Source organism: Aquarana catesbeiana, linkage group LG10, assembly GCF_042186555.1.
Source record: "Aquarana catesbeiana isolate 2022-GZ linkage group LG10, ASM4218655v1, whole genome shotgun sequence".
Classification (NCBI taxonomy): Eukaryota; Metazoa; Chordata; class Amphibia; order Anura; family Ranidae; genus Aquarana; species Aquarana catesbeiana.
In genome coordinates, this window is record NC_133333.1 from 74,445,165 (window position 1) to 74,462,932 (window position 17,768).

Below are 17,768 nucleotides of genomic sequence, written 5' to 3' on the forward strand. Positions count from 1 at the left end.
GAACAATACCGAAAGTGCCCACAAAAAACGTGACAGTAGTTCTATAATGTGTTACCTTTGCCAGTGTGCAAGCAAATATGGAACTGCACTCTATTGCCCCATATATTTAAACACAATTGTGGCTTAACCTGGGATTGGCCACAGTGTTTGTCAGGCTCAGTGGACACTCATCCAAACAGAGTTGACAAGTCTGAAAATATTTACAAAGAGTAGTATTATACAAATTGTAAAACATATATATGTATCTATGATCGGTATAATGAACCGATCGTTTCATATGGGGCTGAGACAGTGCAGGAGCATATTGCTAAACAGTGTACTTACATGGTGAGAGCTACAGCAGAATCAAGCCAACCGAATGGAAAATTTACCAGTGTCTGTGCTGTAAGAATATATATCCTTATTTATAGGCGTATATGTGTCAGTAGCAGATTCGCTGCAGGTGTGAGCACCTCCCCCCACATTACCGATCCGTGAGACCAGCCAGGAGGACATGGCCGCCATTGGGGCAGCCTCGTGTGGCCTCCCCGGCATTCGGGACGAGCAGAAGCCCCGTCACTGACGTCATCCCTGTCACAATTGCGCAACGCGCCCGCGTCACGTGACATGCGCGGGGCCCCGCGTATGCGCAGTGACCGGGAGCGTCCGAGGATGTCCCCGAACGCCGCAGGCAAGGGAGGAAGTATCCCCAATGTGGTAGCCAGTGCCAGCCTGGGTGTCCACTGGGGAAAGGGGGGGGGAGCCAGCAATGCGGCAGTCCCTCCCTCCCCTTGCTGGGAAGGCACATCGAAGCAGAAGCCCCGGCCCAGGGGCGGTGACAGCAGAGCCGTCAGACCTGAATGGACGAAAAGGCAAGCAGAGAAGGGGAAATATAGTGATCATCTATATTTACTTGAAATCAACACAAATGAATATATAAAGGACTGGTGGTCCATAACATCCATGGGTATACTATCCCATGCAAATGTACTCATTGGTTTTAAATGTACATATATATGAGACATCCGTGTGTGTAGGGGAAATCACATGTCTTGGTAAATCAAAAACAGAATAAAAATACAGAATAAAAAACTGAGGAGAAGGGAGAAGGGAAAAATGGAAAAAGTACGTGTGTATATATATATCAATTAATATATATTTATTTTATTATTTATTTCAGGTACTTATATAGCGCCATCAATTTACGCAGCGCTTTACATATACATTGTACATTCACATCAGTCCCTACCCTCAAGGAGCTTACAATCTAAGGTCCCTAACTCACATTCATACATACTAGGGACAATTTAGACAGGATCCAATTAACCTACCAGCATGTCTTTGTAGTGTGGGAGAAAATCGGGGTACCCGGAGGAAACCCACGCAGGCACAGGGAGAACATGCAAACTCCAGGCAGGTAGTGTCGTGGTTAGGATTCGAACCAGCGACCCTTCTTACTGCTAGGCGAAAGTGCTATCCACTACACCACTGCGTCGCCCAATATATAAAAACACACACAATCAGAGTGACTCCAGATCATGAATACACCTAAGAAAGGAAGGGGAGTAACTATCAAAAGAATGGACAGAGGGGGGCCTAATGTGAACGGGAGGTTCTTTATTATTCCAAAAAAGGACCAGGGGAACTCTACTGAGTCTTTCCAGAGACAAACCCTTTTAGAAAAGGGGCGAATGAAATGGCTTCGTTCAGTCCCGGGAACGAGGTGGCATTCAATTGGAATATCCACCTCTGTTCATATTGTAGCAGAGTTTTGTTCCAATCACGCCTCGATTTGGTATGTGTATCCGATCGAGTGTGGTGAAGGACACTTTGGGCATCTTGTAATTGTGTACTGTCACAACATGTCGTCCTAATGGTAAATAGTGATTACCGATCTGCATGTGGTAGATGTGCTTGGACATCCGGCGATTAAATTCTTGTTTCTTGTTGTGCGAACTTCTATCCAAAAAGAGGGCGAGGGATGGCCCTGGTATGGATCCTACCAGGGTGATTCTGCGTTTCTCTCGACAGCATCAGGAGATTAGGAATATCATCCAAAAACACTAGCCCATACTTATGGATGATCCGAAAGTTCGCAGTTTTATTTCTAACAATCCATCAATCACCTACAGACGTGCCACCTCGCTAAAAGACAAACTGGTTCAAAGTGAATTCAATGACGAACAAAAAAGATCCAAACACTGTTCAATCCTTGGTTCATTTCCATGTGGACACTGCTCTTTCTGTCAATACATAAGACGGGAGAAACTATTCCGCCTTCCGAACGGGGCATTGTTTAAGCCCAAGCATTTCACCAACTGTCAGACACGAGGGATAGTATACCTCATGTCATGCGAATGCGGCGCATATTATGTTGGTAAAACCAAACAAGAATTTCATCGCCGGATGTCCAAGCACATCTACCACATGCAGATCGGTAATCACTATTTACCATTAGGACGACATGTTGTGACAGTACACAATTACAAGATGCCCAAAGTGTCCTTCACCGCACTCGATCGGATACACATACCAAATCGAGGCGGTGATTGGAACAAAACTCTGCTACAATATGAACAGAGGTGGATATTCCAATTGAATGCCACCTCGTTCCCGGGACTGAACAAAGCCATTTCATTCGCCCCTTTTCTAAAAGGGTTCGTCTCTGGAAAGACTCAGTAGAGTTCCCCTGGTCCTTTTTTGGAATAATAAAGAACCTCCTGTTCACATTAGGCCCCCCTCTGTCCATTCTTTTGATAGTTACTCCCCTTCCTTTCTTAGGTGTTATTTATGATCTGGAGTCACTTTGATTGTGTGTTTTTTTTATATATATTAATTGATATATATATATATATATATATATATATATATATATATATATATATATATATATATACACACACCTGTACTTTTTCCATTTTTCCCTTCTCCTCAGTTTTTTATTCTGTTTTTGATTTACCAAGACATGTGATTTCCCCTACAAACACGGATGTCTCATATATATGTACATTTAAAACCAATGAGTACATTTGCATGGGATAGTATACCCATGGATGTTATGGACCACCAGTCCTTTATATATTCAGTTTTGTTGATTTCAAGTAAATATAGATGATCACTATATTTCCCTTTCTCTGCTTGCCTTTTCGTCCATTCAGGTCTGAAGGCTCTGCTGCCGCCGCCCCTGGGCCTCTGCTTCGATGTGCCTTCCCAGCAAGGGGGGGGGGGGGACCGCCGCATTGCTGGCTCCCCCCCCCCTTTCCCCAGTGGACACCCAGGCTGGCACTGGCTACCACATTGGGGATACTTCCTCCCTTGCCGGCGGCATTCGGGGACATCCTCGGACGCTCCTGGTCACTGCGCATGCGCGGGGCCCCGCACGTGTCACGTAACGCGGGCGCGTCGCGCAATTGTGACAGGGATGACGTCAGTGAAGGGGCTTCTGCTCGTCCCGAACGCCAGGGAGGCCACACAAGGCTGCCCCAATGGCGGCCATGTCCTCCTGGCTGGTCTCACGGATCGGTAATGTGGGGGGAGGTGCTCACACCTGCAGCGAATCTGCTCCTGACACATATACGCCTATAAATAAGGATATATATACTCTTACAGCACAGACACTGGTAAATTTTCCATTCGGTTGGCTTGATTCTGCTGTAGCTCTCACCATGTAAGTACACTGTTTAGCAATATGCTCCTGTACTGTCTCAGCCCCATATGAAACGATCGGTTCATTATACCGATCATAGATACATATATATGTTTTACAATTTATATAATACTACTCTTTGTACATATTTTCAGACTTGTCGACTCTGTTTGGATGAGTGTCCACTGAGCCTGACAAACACTGTGGCCAATCCCGGGTTAAGCCACAATTGTGTTTAAATATATGGGGCAATAGAGTGCAGTTCCATATTTGCTTGCACACTGGCAAAGGTAACACATTATAGAACTACAGTCACGTTTTTGTGGGCACTTTCAGTACTGTTCATGTTGATTTTCATCTTTATATTTTATTTTTTATTTTTCAATTTTTGAGTGACACTTCAGCACTTTCATTATTTTTGCTTACTATATAACACGTGCAGTATGCATTGCATGTACATGTTTGCACTTCTGTAGTCAAAGCACTTATCACCACCCATACACTATGTTCCATCAACTCACCCGTAATCACTTTATTCAAACTCAGCTAATATCACTTGGTTCCATCCTTCTTTATTTTCCTTTTTTGGTCTTGAATTCACACTCCAAGCACGTTTTTTTCACCTTCTCACACATATATATATCTATCATTATAAGGCTACAGTCATAGGCGTGCCCACGGGGTGTGCCGGGTGTGCCTGGGCATACCCTAATCCCCCCAGCACTGTTTAGCCCCATGCTGTCTGTATCCGATGTGCAATGTGTACCCTGCACTGCCTGTGAGTCAGTATAACATTGTGCCGATATTGGGGCTTGAAAGATCCGCTCAGTGTGACACTGTCCTGTATGCAGAGAGAGACAGGAGCTGTCAGATTTCATGTATGATGTCGGGGTGGGCGGGACCAAGCAGGTATCTGAACACAAGCCAATGGGATGGGGCCGCTATGTGTATGTAGCCCCGCCCCTTTCTCAAGCTGCTCGATTATTGGCTGATGTTCAATAGATGCTTGGTCCTGCTCGGATGTCACACAGGCACAGCGAGCAGAGTGAAGCTGCCTCCCCCTCCAGTGTTTATGTGTACACAGGGGGAGGGGACCTGCTGTGCCTGTGCCACGCTGATCTGAGGTACTGAATGGGATGGGGGATCTGTCTTTGCTGAATGGGGGGGATCTGTCTGTGCTGAAGGGGAGGGTCTGTGCTGAAGGGGTGGGGTCCATCTGTGCTGAAGGGGGAGATCTGTGCTGAAGGGGAGGGTCTGTGCTGAAGGGGGGGTCTGTGCTGAATGGGGGGGCCATCTGTGCTGAAGGGGGGGATCTGTGCTGAAGGGGGGGATCTGTGCTGAAGGGGGGATCTGTGTTGAAGGGGGGGATCTGTGCTGAATGGGGGGGCCATCTGTGCTGAAGGGGGATCTGTGCTGAAGGGGAGGATCTGTGCTGAATGGGGAGGGTCTGTGCTGAATGGGGGGGCCATCTGTGCTGAAGGGGAAGGTCTGTGCTGAATGGGGAGGGTCTGTGCTAAATGGGGGGGCCATCTGTGCTGAAGGGGAAGGTCTGTGCTGAAGGGGAAGGTCTGTGCTGAAGGGGGGGTCTGTGCTGAAGGGGGGGTCTGTGCTGAATGGGGGGCATCTGTGCTGAAGGGGAGGGTCTGTGCTGAAGGGGGGGAATCTGTGCTGAAGGGGGGATCTGTGCTGAAGGGGAGGGTCTGTACTGAAGGGGGGTCTGTGCTGAATAGGGGGGATCTGTGCTGAAGGGGAGGGTCTGTGCTGAAGGGGGGATCTGTGCTGAAGGGGGGGATCTGTGCTGAAGGGGGGATCTGTGCTGAAGGGGAGGGTCTGTGCTGAATAGGGGAGATCTGTGCTGAAGGGGAGGGTCTGTGCTGAAGGGGAGGGTCTGTGCTGAAGGGGAGGGTCTGTGCTGAAGGGGGGGATCTGTGCTGAAGGGGGGGATCTGTGCTGAACGGGAGGGTCTGTGCTGAATGGGGGGGGGTCCGTCTGTGCTGAAAGGGGGGGTATGTGCTGAAGGGGGGTAAGTGCTGAAGAGGGAGGTCCATCTTTGCTGAAGGGGGGGTCTGTGCTGAATGAGGGGTCTGTGCTGAGGGGGGCTGTGTAATGTAAAGGGGTCCAGAGGTGTAGGGTGCTGTCTAATGTAAAGGGGTCCAGTGGTGCAGGGTACTGTGTAATGTAAAGGGGTCCAGTGGTGCAGGGTGCTGTGTAATGTAAAGGGGTTCAGTGGTGCAGGGTGCTGTGTAATGTAAAGGGGTCTAGAGGTGTAGGGTGCTGTCTGATGTAAAGGGGTCCAGTGGTGCAGGGTACTGTGTAATGTAAAGGGGTCCAGTGGTGCAGGGTGCTGTGTAATGTAAAGGGGTCCAGTAGCGCAGGGTGCTGTGTAATGTAAAGGGGTCCAGAGGTGTAGGGTGCTGTGTGATGTAAAGGGGTCCAGTGGTGCAGGGTGCTGTGTGATGTAAAGGGGTCCAGTGGTGCAGGGTGCTGTGTAATGTAAAGGGGTCCAGTGGTGCAGGGTGCTGTGTAATGTAAAGGGGTCCAGTGGTGCAGGGTGCTGTGTAATGTAAAGGGGTCCAGAGGTGCAGTTGTGGAGAGGAGGTACACAGTAGTGACAAAGAGATATTGAAAGATGCAGAGGTATGCAGGAGGCACAGTGGGGTGTTTTTACATTTTAACGTGGGGTGGGGGGTTCCAGATATAGGATCCGTCCCAGGTGGCAAATGCTCTAGGTACGCCCCTGGAACCCCCCCTCTCCTCCCCTCTCCTCTGTCAGTGCTTCCAACTGCCACCTGTCTGTGCCAATCAGTGCCAGTGCCGCCTGTCAGTTTGTCAGTGCCAATTAGTGCTTCCAGTCAGTGCCACCTATCAGTGCTTCCAATCAGTGCCACCTGTCAGTGCCAATCAGTGCCAGTGCCACCTGTCAGTGCCAATTAGTGCTTCCAATCAGTGCCACCTGTCAGTGCCAATGAGTCCCAATCGGTGACAATCAGTGCTTCCAATCAGTGCCACCTGTCAGTGCCAATCAGTGCCAGTGCCGCCTGTCAGTGCCAAATAGTGCTTCCAGTCAGTGCCACCTGTTAGTGCTAATGAGTGTCAAGTGCTTCCAATCAGTGCCACCTGTCAGTGCCAATGAGTGCCACATATCAGTGCTTCCAATCAGTGCCACCTGTCAGTGCCAATCAATGCCAGTGCCACCTGTCAGTTGCCAATTATCAATGCCAATCAGTGCTTCCAATCAGTGCCACCGAGTGCCAATCAGTGCCACCTGTCAGTGCCAGTGCTTCCAATCAGTGCCATCTGGCAGTGCCAATCAGTACTTCCAATCAGTGTTACCTGTCAGTGCCAACCAGTGCCAGTGCCACCTGTCAGTGCCAATGCCGTCTATCAGTGCCAATCAGTGATTCCAATCAGTGCCACCTGTCAGTGCCAGTCAGTTCCACACCAGTGCAAATGAGTTCCACCTGTCAGTGCCAATCAGTGCCGCTTATCAGTGCTATTAATCAGTGCCCATCAGTGCACTGAGTGCAGGGATCGGGGTGATGAACTCAGCCGCCAGGCACATTGTCCCGGGGGGTGCCGGCCTGGTGGGGCACAACTGAAATCTGTTGTTTATTAATGCCACATGCTGATTTTAGTATAACAGGTAATTACCACACTACTATTTACAATAAACTACTGGAGGTAACAAAAAAAAGTGTAATTGAAAGGCTTGCCACTAAGCACTGTTATGTGTTCCCACACCACACAATAAAAAAAAAAAAGTGCAGCGCTAACTTACTGATCAATAACTTAACAATAATGGTGGAATTCTCTAATGTATGGAAATCTCAATAAACTTCAATATTATCACAATACCGATCTCTGTGATACGCAACTTCACATAATACACATCAAGCTGAAAACAAGACATACTGTATAAAAATAAGCTTAGCAGGGATGGTGGAAACCCCTCCTATAGATATTTACCATACAGATTAATCTCAAGTGAAACAACCTTTTAGTTGGGAGGTTCCCACCATTATAGCACTTTGGAATTTTTATTTTTTTAGATTGTTACACTTAATTTTAGATGTTTTAGTTACTATTATAATGTGAATTTTTGCACTTAAAGGTAATTTTCCACCATCCACGTCTTTATGGACCTTGCTTTGTGCACTGGTGCGCAGTCATGTTGGAACAGGAAGGGGCCGTCCCCAAACTGTTCCCACAATGTTACTGACACCTTAAGAGTTCCCTTCACTGGAACTAAGGGGCCAAGCCCAACCCCTAAAAAACAACCCTCCACCATAATCCCCCCTCCCCCCGCACCATAATCCCCCCTCCACCAAATAATTTGGACCAGTGTACAAAGCAAGTTACATAAAGACATGGATGAGTGACTTTGGGGTGGAGGAACTTGACTGGCCTGCACAGAGTCCTGACTTCAACCCGATAGAACACCTTTGGGATTAATTAGAGCGGAGACTGCGAGCCAGACCTTCTAAGACAACATCAGTGCCTGACCTCACAAATGCACTTCTGGAAGAATGGTCAAACATTCCCATAGACACACTCCTAAACCTTGTGGACAGCCTTCCCAGAAGAGTTGAAGCTGTTATAGCTGCAAAGGGTGGGCCAACTCAATATTGAACCTTGTGGACTAAGACTGGGATGTCATTAGAGTTCCTGTGTGTGTAAAGGCAGGCGTCCCAATACTTTTGTCTGTTTGAGCTTTGGGGTGCACACCCTAATGCAATAGGCTGCGCACGCCTGTGGCTACAGTCTGCATATGAGGTATGCATATAGATGGATGCCTTCACTTATTTAATCAAGTAAAAATTTCTTAACATAATGTTTAGACACATATTACGAGTGTGATCCCTAAATATGTTTCTTTTGGGTTTTTGCTGCAGGTGTTGCCTCCTCCCTGTCCGCCTGTGCGGCCGGTTCTTTCTTGGGGGGGCAATTTTTTAGTGTGACCTCTTGTAAGCCACATCGTTGGATTTTGCTCTGGTGCCGGTGGCCGTGCCGGCGGAGGCATTATAGGACCCCTTGGGGGAAGTGAGCAGGCACTTTGATTTTAAAAGGGGACTTTCATATAGGAAGTTTTTCGTTCCCAAGACACGCATCATTGGGTAACTATGCTATACGGAATATGGTACATTATCCTTATTATACGTAATGAAGTTCTTATATATGTATCCCTGTTGTTTCTTAGACAGACTGACCTCTGAAGAAGACCTTGGACATATAGGTTGAAACGCGTCAGTCTATTTTTCTGATATTGACAATTTTTGTACAATGTCCTTATGAAAATATGTCTGTAAAATGCGTGTCTGATTCTATTAGATTTGTAAACACTCTATATCAGAGCTCATGTTTTTAACTTTTGTGTCAATTATTTTTTGTACAATAAAATATAATCCCTTTTATACAACATTGGTGTAATATCTTAATCCCACTGCCAAAAAACCCCACCCGGGAAAATCCCTTTTCCTATTCTGGACTTCAAGAAGAAACCCTGATGGAGCTTGAAGATGGCCATCCTGGCTTGCCCCCCCAAAGCGCCCGCCCCAACAGAAGTATGTTGAGTACTTTGCGGGTAGGGGGCCATTGATATGCCAGAAACTGTTTAAGAAACATTTTATCAACAATTTTTGAACTTAAACTGAAAGAAGATTTCCTTTGATTTACTGCCTGGTTTTCTTTTAGCTGTCTCCTAGGTTCCCCAAAGAGCTTTTCTTTTTGGACTTTTTCTTCAATAGTGCAAATGTAATTTATTTGATACATGAGGTGACAATCTTTTCTTCAGCGAACTATTATTATGTTGTGGGTCTGCTACACATACCTTGTTTTTGTTGTTAATGTATGTAATACATTACTGAGAAAAATATTCATCATCATTTTCAGCACCATGAATGAATTTTGTGGAGTCATGAAAATGGCGTCATTGAGGCAAATTAGAAAGCACCGTGGGAGTTATTTACTAAAGGAGATTCCACTTTGCACTCCAAGTGCACTTAAAACTGCACTGAAATTGCACTTATAGTGCAAAGTGGATTTGCCTTTAGTAAATAACCCCCATTGCCACTATAAACATCAACTTTTACTACAAAAACTGCTTTTGATCATTGAAATAAGAAGCCACACATTGATGAGTAGAAAACTTTTTACTCAAAGCACATTCACATGTGCGTTTAGAAAGGTGTTTTTGAACAAACCAACATCTTTGGTGTATAACATTTTTTGTCACATTAATTAGAAATAGCCTTTTTTTGGTTAAACTGGCATGTTTCAAAACATAACATACAGAACTCAGGAGCTTACAAAGTTCTACTTTGACAAAGTGAAGGCAATATCAGACATTAGTATGTCCAAAGTGTTGATATTGCCTTCATCAGATAGGGTGATGTCACCCCTTTAAAAGCTAAATTTTGAAGATGCACACAAATTGGGATTCAAAATGGGGATTTCCCTCCTGATCCCATGGCTAATGTCAGCATGTGCTAGCTCCGATCATGGGGGATCAATGGACATGTTTTGGGGGTGCAACCCCTTCCTCTCAGCTACTTTAGTAGCGAGGAAGGGGTTGCACCCTCAAAACGCGTACCTTGATATCCCCTGATGGCAGATAGCACACGTTGACACACTGTGTGCATCTTCCAAAATTAGACTTTTCAAATACCGTATTTATAGGCATATAACACGCACAGTCGTATAACACGCACATTCATTTTAAGAGGGAAGTTTCAGGACAAAACCTAAATTTTAAATAAGGAACTTTGAAGCAAAATAAGGGTCAGTGCCCATCTGCAGCCTCCCCATTGCCATCAATGCAGCCTGATTAATGCCCACCGGCAGCCTCACAAGTGCCATCAATGCAGCCTTATTAGTCCACATCAATACAGCCTCACCATTGCCATCAATGCAGCAGCCCCACCATTGCCATCAATGCAGCAGCCTCGCCATTGGCATAAATGCAGCAGCCTCGCCATTGGCATAAATGCAGCAGCCTCGCAATTGCCATCTATTGACTTCCTATTACAGAGACTGCCAAGTAAACCCAAGTAAACAGGAGATTCTCACTGTATGTAATCTGACGGCACTGCCCCCCCCTCGCCTCCAAGGCAGCTGAAATTGAAGTATTGGCGTATAACACGCACACGCTATTTGCACCCGATTTTCATGGTGAAAAAGTGAGTGTTATACGCCAATAATACAGTATTTAAATAAAAAAATTTTTAAAACCCAAAATACACGAAAACAAAGGGTTACAATTTTGTGTGTTTTAGATTCTCCATAAAACATCAACAATGTTCTTCATTTTTTATTTGAACATCATTGATGTTTTGCTTTAGATTTTCGAAATGGCGATTGCACCCCATTATCTCCCCGATGAGGATCTGGGCACTTTCACTGGTGAAATGAGATTCTTCTTCCACAACATCTACATCACCTAAAATAACACAAAATAACACACCATATATTATAAATATGCAGGAACAGATCTCTTACCTGAAGCTGTGGTCTCAGACACTCACCTGTTGTGGTGACAATTTCACCCACTTCCAAAACCTCTCCCTCCTCATCCTCTGCTTGGGTTTTATTGATTTCCCCTTCTTTCGGAGGTAGGGGGTCCCTGTTGTCCTCAGATGTCCCAAGTCTTTTCTCCCTTATGTGAATAATAAAATGGTATACTTAGCACACAGATATTTGATGCCAGAAATAGTAATATGAAACATTGCTTGGAAGTGTCGTCCAATTGTCTGGTTTTGGTAGAGTTCCAAGCTGAAGACATTTTTATTTCCTTTCCAATGCTGGAATACTTCACTTTTTTGTTCAATTTTCACACATGGAGACACCCCTATAGTACCCACTGGAGCACCTGTGTGGGACACCCTAAAAAGTTTGTTCTGGTGTCCCACACTAGTGCTCCTGCATCCATGTGTGTAAACACCTGCTGAGTGTCCTTGAATCAAGTTTCCATTTCATTCTAGTTACAAACCCATCGAGACAACAAACTTATTTTAATACAAATAGGCATGAACAAATATAGTTAACCTGTATCTGCCTAAAATTGTTTGGGCGAACAAACAATATTTCCTACGACCGATTACTGTGCCCATGAACATGAAAGTTGCCATTTTAAAATGTACAACAGTAAAGAAAAGCACATGGAGCAGCACAAACGTTAAGAAAAAGAATAGGAACACACGACAAACTACTTACTTTTTCGCAGCACTCTTGATTCTTCTGTACTGATCCTGCTCCCTCAATTTCAGGTCTGACCAGCGTTTCCCCAATTTCATGATCTTGGCCTTCCTCACATTTGGGTTTGGGTAAGGTCCATGCTTCCCATCAAAGTCGGCCCTCTCCAAGATGTCCACCATCTCCACCATCTCTATAAAGGCCATATTTGAGGCCTTCAATCTCCTCCTGGATCGGGATGTTTGGGGGGCTCCGGCCTTTCATCGTTGCTGCTCTCCTCTACATGCACATGTTGTCTCTCCGCCATGTTCTCTCCCACTGCGTCAAAAGACAAGGGGCGGGGAATAGACTAGAAAGAACGTCAGGGGTCGTCAAAAGTGCAGGAAGAGGAGTAACCTGAAGGAGGCAGCAATTGGCCTATTTCTGAAGGCTACTGCGGCCCTCAGAAACCCCCCCCCACAGTGTTCAAGAGGACATTTTTCAGGCTGTCATGCCTGCATGACAGCCTGAAAAATGCTGGAAATGGAGGAGGGCCAACGTCTCTTATGTTAGGAAGTGATCTTGCAAGCCCTAATTAAGGGGTTGAGGGGCGAACTCACAAGCCAAAGCCAGGTTTGTGAGTTCAACTATGGTCCTCCTCCTCCTCCTCCAGGTCCTCCAACACCAGAGCCACAGCCTGAAAGGAAGCATCTAAGGAAGACCAGAGATTGATGGCCTGGGTTCAGTCTGGTCTGGCAAAAGACGCAGGCTGTGGTAGTACCACAGCCTGGGGGCATAGATGTCATCTGCTGCTGTTCCTGATCTCTTGTAGTCCTGGACCGGATTGTGCTCACTATTATAAGGACTCCTCAGGCCACCAATTTTGACTTAAACTAGTTGATGTGTGCCCTGGGGTACAAAGGCTTCGCAAATTTCAGCAGTTTCTCCAGCGTTGCCTTCCTCTTTATTTTGTTATGACCCAGAATAAATGGATATTTATTTTTCACAAATACTTGCCTATGTGTTTTACTTCAAAAAGGACAGTTTGTTCGTGAGTAGGCAGGTACATTTCAAAAATACAATGTCAAATTAACAAGGGACACCAACCTCCTTGAGGTAAAAAAAAATAAAAGATAATAATGATGTTGTGGTAACTTGACACATAAAATGAGAAATATTATGGAGAGCACTAGAAAAATAAAAAAGGCAGATCTTGATTAAAAAAAAAAAAAAAAAAGTATTATGGAGATCTGACAAAAAAAAATTATATATATTATTCACGAGAAATTATAAAGAAATCAGTTTGTGATAACTCTGTGAATATGAGCAGAAAAACAACTTCATTCTTCTAGCATTCTAAAGAAGAAGAGAAAGCGCTGCATTAAAAGATTTCAAAATTTGCAGCGCAACAAATTTGCTATGTCCATTACGAATGCTAGTTTTACCAGACCGAGCGCTTCCGTCTCGTGATTTATTCTGAGCATGTGTGGCACTTTGTGCATCGGAATTGTGTACACGCAATCGGAATTTACGCAAACGGATTTTGTTGTCGGAAAATTTAAGAACCAGATCTCAAATATTGTGCGACGGAAATTCCGATGGAAACTGTCTGATGGAGCCTACACACGGTCGGAATTTCCAACAACAAGCTCCGATCGCACATTTGCCAGTCTGAACGTGTGTACGGGGCATTAGTGTAAGGAAAATTATTCTTAATAGAAGGATTTGACTAAAATTGGCCCCTATGTATATACCAGTGGTATTGAATGAAAGTTCATGGAGGTCGGATTATTAAAAAATGTTTCCAGCAGAGGTTCGAATCGCATTTTTGTGCGATTCTTTACATCACAGCCTAGATGTGCAGGCACGACAGCGAATGGGCTGCTGTGCCTGCATTTTCTGCTGGGAAAAGTTCCTGGCACTTTTTTAAAAATGCAGCCACATGGAAACTGCATGGTGCATTTGTACCATGCTATTTCCATGTGCAGGATACTGCACCCTGTATTTCAGTGAGTTTAGGAGTCAACGCATTTTCTGTGCAGCACCTCATTTTGTGTGCAGCTGCTTGTCCCCCTTCACATCTTGGCAACCATAGCACTGTCCCCCTTCACATATCACTGACCCCTGTACATGACCCTCCCCCCACACAGCACTGCCCCCCTGTACATGACCTCCCCCCCACACACACATATCACACACACACACAGCACTGCCCCCTGTACGTGACCCCGTTCCCCATCCTTCACAGCCATGTCCTTTCCTCCGTTCACTCTCCTACCTTTTACAGAGCGGAGAGCAGGAGGCGGAGCAATCCTGAACTCAAGGCAGAGGCACAGCGGCACTGGTTAATCTGAAACGTTAATTTGGGAAGCTGCCTCTCTGCATGCAGTGCTCGTCCTGCCCCCAGGCCAGAATTGTCCCACATCCCACCGTCTGCTCCCCTCTAATCTGCTAATGACATCGGCGGAGGCTGGGGACAAAAGTGGCAACTAAATGGCACGATCGGCTGGGCTTAGGCTGGACGTGGACCGTGGGCCAATATTTAGCGATGCCCGATATATACAGTGGATATAAAAAGTCTACACACACCTGTTATACCCCATTCACACCTGAGCGTAGCTTTTTGAGCGTTTTTCCAGCGTTTAGTCGGGCGTATGCGTGCGTTTCCATGCAGCGGTTTTTTTATTAGCCAATAGGCAAAATTATCATCGGTTTCATCATTTGTTGCTATGTTTTTAGATTTTGTCATCTGCTTCCTGCTCCAAAAACGCCCAAATCTGCCCGATTCGAGCAACAAAAAAGGGTCCAGAACTTGTTTGAGCTTCAGGCGTAGGGCTTCAGGCGACTTGCAGTGGAGATGTGAACCATATCCGAGGGCGCATGCGCGAGGCTTTACATGGCGGACGTCTCCCTGTGAAGCTCCGCATTCCCCGCCGCACACTCGGGACCATAAAGCACCTTTAACGCAGCGATCTGGCTCCCATTTTCCAGGGATTACCTCCCCCGGACATCAGTGCCTCCTCCGGTATGGTACTCACGGGTCATCGCGGCAAAACAAAGCCGAAACCCATAAAAGAAGCGCTGGCCCGTGCTTCTTCCAAGATGGCGGCGAAGGCCCGAGCCCTGGCTGATCAAGCAGCGTCCTCTCCTGCACACTCAGAGATGCTGGAGAGTGAAGACGAGACAGACATGCAATCTAATTCAGGCGGCTCCCCCCCCTTACCACAAGCAGGTATGTCACAGACAGCTTTCATAAGGCTGATGGAAACCATGCTCCATAAGGCACTGAAAACAACCTCAGATCAAATCACTAACAATTTGACGCGAGAGATCCGTGAAATAGGCCAACGCACAGCAGACCTTGAGACCAGGGTCGACGACATGGAACTCACATTGCAGGAACAGGCCCATGAACATATTGCCCTCCGTGAGGAAAATGCTATGCTGTTATCGCGTCTGGAAGACGCAGAAAACCGCTCTCGCAGGTCCAATTTGCGTCTCAGGGGTATACCGGAGGCGATTGACGATCTACAATCATTTACCACTGCTTTATTTCAAGAGCTTGAACCCTCCATACCCATCGAACGTCTGGAGTTTGACAGAATTCACAGGGCACTAACCCGCCGTCAAGCAGACGGGCCACCGCGAGATATCATAGTCAAACTACACTTTTTCCGCACGAAGGAACAACTACTAACAGCAGCACGGAAAAAGAACTCCCTTCAGTTTCAGAATCACGACTACCAACTGTTCACGGACTTGGCGCCCCTCACTATCGCTAAACAGCGTGCTATGAAACCGCAGCTGCAAATATTACAACAGCACCAACTCAAGTACACATGGAGATTCCCATTTGCCTTGCAATTCTCCTATCAAGGACAACAACATACCTGCACCACCCCTGAGTTGCTGCAACGCTTGCTAGAATCTCTGCACCTGTTGCCCCAGACGCGTCAACCTGAAACGTCTCTGCCTCGCACACCAGCCAGATCAACCTCCCAGCCATACACCATGAACCCGAAGAGGAATAACCCCGATCCACAGTCCATCCGGAAAGGAACCCCAGCACGATCATCTGGAAACTACCACCCCAGCCCGAAATCTCAAGCCCTCCGCTGAAAGCTTGACAGACATATATTCTTTTTTCTCCCCCTTTTTTTTTTTTCCCTCCTCCCCTTGTCTCTTCCAGCATTCAGCTCCTCGGTTGCATCTTCCATGACTCTCTTCGCATAGAACGCTTCAGTGACCAGAAGCTGCTGGACGACATCGGTTGGTTTAGGAACTAATACAGCTTCCTGCAAGCCTTCTCTGCAAGGCTTCTAGGCCTTTTAAGGCCTACTCAGGTTCAGTTACTTTACCTTTTTCAAAGGTTTTCTTTAGGGTTTTTTTTTTTTTTTTCCTTTTCTTTTTGTTTTCTCTTTTCGTTGAATTGAAATGTTTAACCTTAACACTATATTTCTACCTGCCTGTATAATGTATAATATATACACATACTGTATTATGGCTCATACGCTTAAACTGGTATACACAAAGTGTGCCAGGTTAACCCTAGTATCCTGCCATTCCTAATCCTATACCATCATAATATAGCAACCATAATTCCACGAGACTTAACCCTGGATACAAGTCATGTCAGGGGTAGAAAAAAGAGAAAAATTGACTGATTATATTGTATGTCCCAATTCCCTTACTTCCCTTATTCCCCCCCCTTCCCCCTTTCCCCTCCCCCCTCCCTCCGTTCCCAATTCCCCCCCCTTCCCTCATGTTCTGTGTTGGGTTTATGCCTTAATATATGTTGCAACATTGTGGGCTTTGACTTTAAACTGTTTTGATTAATCCCGACTGTGGCAGGGAGCTGTCATTGCGCTCTCTCTCTATGGTGCACCCTCTCTCTGATTGGTCTTCTGATCGCAGAGATGGCGCACTTACTGGTCGGGCGTCACTGACCGTTTGCCTCCCTGATAGGGGGCGATCTCTGTGGCGTACCCTACACCATATGCCCTCTCCCCCCTTTTTTTATTCCCTTTATTTCTCTTCTCTCAAACTCTCTCCCTCTACTTTTCTCCATTTCCTTTGTCGGTCGGCTCGCACGGGCTCGGTATCCCATGCTAATAATTCTCCACATACCTAACCATGGCACCACTTAATGTACTTACCCTAAACGTTAAAGGGCTTAACTCTCCACATAAGCGGGTCAAAGCCTTTCAAACGTTCGCATCCCTAAAAGCCAACGTAGTGGCTCTTCAGGAAACCCATTATTCAAAGCGCCACACCCCCAACTTCTTTAGCTCTAAATATCCACAAGTTTTTACCGCCTCAGCAGACACAAAACATCGAGGGGTCCTCCTAGCTTTTCATCACACCACACCAATCACCCCCTTAACTGAAATAAAAGATCCGGAGGGTCGTTACCTGCTTCTTGTAGGTCTGTTGCAAGATGTTACAACAACTTTTGTTTCTTATTACGCCCCAAACTCAAACCCAAACCCCTTTTTCTCACATTTATTACAAATAGTGAAAACCCACTGTAAAGGAACCCTGTTCCTATGTGGTGACTCCAACTCTGTACTACAACCACATACTGATAAATCCCCCTATGCCCCTGAACATCACACCCCCTCTATCCAATTCCGCAAACAAATACTTAAGGCCTCCCTTTTAGACACATGGAGAGAATCCAACCCCACTAAGAAAAATTTTACGTTCTATTCACACCCCCATAAATCTTTCTCTAGAATTGACCACATTTTTATTCCTATAGCATCCGCCCCGCTCCTCCTCCATTCACATATCCACCCAATCACATGGACAGACCATTGTGCTGTTATCACTACAGTATTTTCTTTAATACCACAGGCCTCTCAAAGGTGGTGGTCCATGAATGACTCCTTCCTAACCGACCAATCATACTGCTTAGATATCCAGACAGCTCTCAAAGATTACCTAACTCACAATGCCACTCCCGATATCTCCCCTA

General features: G+C 46.0%; 1 protein-coding gene across 3 annotated transcripts in view; it reads right to left on the reverse strand.

Moving 5' to 3' along the window:
* The window catches only part of LOC141110734 (suppressor of cytokine signaling 3-like), a 413,958-nt gene that overhangs the window by 345,239 nt on the left and 50,951 nt on the right, over nucleotides 1-17,768 (reverse strand). The window contains exons 2-3 of one of the 3 annotated variants that reach the window (XR_012236327.1): nucleotides 11,146-11,276; nucleotides 9,516-11,060 (exon numbers count right to left, since the gene is read on the reverse strand). The exons of the other annotated variants lie outside the window; for them this stretch is intronic. The gene's annotated coding sequence lies outside the window, so the exon portion shown is untranslated. Of the gene's footprint in view, nucleotides 1-9,515; nucleotides 11,061-11,145; nucleotides 11,277-17,768 lie in introns of those variants that run through there. 3 annotated transcript variants of the gene reach the window in all.